General features: G+C 42.8%; 1 non-coding gene across 1 annotated transcript; it reads right to left on the bottom strand.

Annotated features, from left to right (window-relative positions):
- Window positions 1-223: 223 nt before the first annotated feature.
- Window positions 224-331, bottom strand: LOC112764790 (small nucleolar RNA R71). Its single transcript, XR_003183339.1, has one exon. It is a non-coding gene; the product is annotated as a small nucleolar RNA R71 (small nucleolar RNA).
- Between the last annotated feature and the right edge of the window lie 1,175 nt (window positions 332-1,506).

Raw genomic sequence — 1,506 nt, 5'->3', positions numbered from 1 at the left:
TTTGGAAGATCCTCATCAGTTTTTAGCTGAATTCTTGCAAATATGTGACACAGTCAAGACTAATGGGGTTGACCCTGAGGTCTACAGACTGATGCTATTCCCTTTTGCTGTAAGAGACAGAGCTAGAACATGGTTGGATTCCCAACCTAAAGAAAGCCTGGACTCTTGGGAAAAGCTAGTCAATGCCTTCTTGGCAAAGTTCTTTCCACCTCAAAAATTGAGTAAGCTTAGAGTGGAAGTCCAAACCTTCAGACAGAAGGAAGGAGAATCCCTCTATGAAGCTTGGGAAAGATACAAACAATTGATCAGAAAGTGTCCCACTGATATGCTTTCTGAATGGAGCATCATAGGTATTTTCTATGATGGTCTCTCTGAACTGTCCAAGATGTCCTTGGATAGCTCTTCTGGAGGATCTCTTCATCTGAAGAAAACGCCTGCTGAAGCTCAAGAACTGATTGTAATGGTTGCAAATAACCAATTCATGTACACTTCTGAAAGAAATCCTGTGAACAATGGGACTAGTCAGAAGAAAGGAGTTCTTGAGATTGACACTCTGAATGCCATTTTGGCTCAGAATAAAATATTGACCCAACAAGTCAATATGATTTCTCAAAGTCTGTCTGGAATGCAAAATGCACCAAGCAGTACTAAGGAAGCTTCATCTGAGGAAGAAGCTTATGATCCTGAGAACCCTTCAATAGAAGAGGTGAATTACATGGGAGAACCCTATGGAAACACCTACAATCCTTCATGGAGGAATCACCCAAATCTTTCATGGAAGGATCAACAGAGACCCCAACAAGGTTTCAATAACAATAATGGTGGAAGAAACAGGTTTAGCAATAGCAAGCCTTTTCCATCATCTTCTCAGCAACAGACAGAGAGCTCCAAGCAGAATAATTCTGACTTGGCAACCATGGTCTCTGATCTAATCAAAACCACTCAAAGTTTCATGACTGAAACTAGATCTTCCATTAGGAATTTGGAAGGACAAGTGGGTCAGCTGAGCAAGAAAATTACTGAACTTCCTCCAAGCACCCTCCCAAGCAACACAGAAGAAAATCCAAAAGGAGAGTGCAAGGCCATCAACATGGCCGAATTCTGGGAGGAAGAAGAGGCAGTGAACGCCACTGAGGAAGACCTCAATGGACGCCCACTAACCTCCAATGAGTTCCCCAATGAGGAACCTTGGGAATCTGAGGCTCAAGATGAGACCATAGAGATTCCATTGGACTTACTTCTGCCATTCATGAGCTCTGATGAGTATTCTTCTTCTGAAGAGGATGAGTATGTCACTGAAGAGCAAGTTGCTAAATACCTTGGAGCAATCATGAAGCTAAATGACAAGTTATTTGGAAATGAGACTTGGGAGGATGAACCCCCTTTGCTCACCAAAGAACTGGATAACCTGTCTAGGCAGCAACTGCCTCAAAAGAGGCAGGACCCTGGGAAGTTTTCTATACCTTGTACCATAGGTACCATGACCTTCAAGAAGGCCTTGTGTGA

Source organism: Arachis hypogaea, chromosome 2, assembly GCF_003086295.3.
Source record: "Arachis hypogaea cultivar Tifrunner chromosome 2, arahy.Tifrunner.gnm2.J5K5, whole genome shotgun sequence".
Lineage (NCBI taxonomy): Eukaryota > Viridiplantae > Streptophyta > Magnoliopsida > Fabales > Fabaceae > Arachis > Arachis hypogaea.
This window is presented reverse-complemented; position numbering and strand designations above follow the sequence as displayed.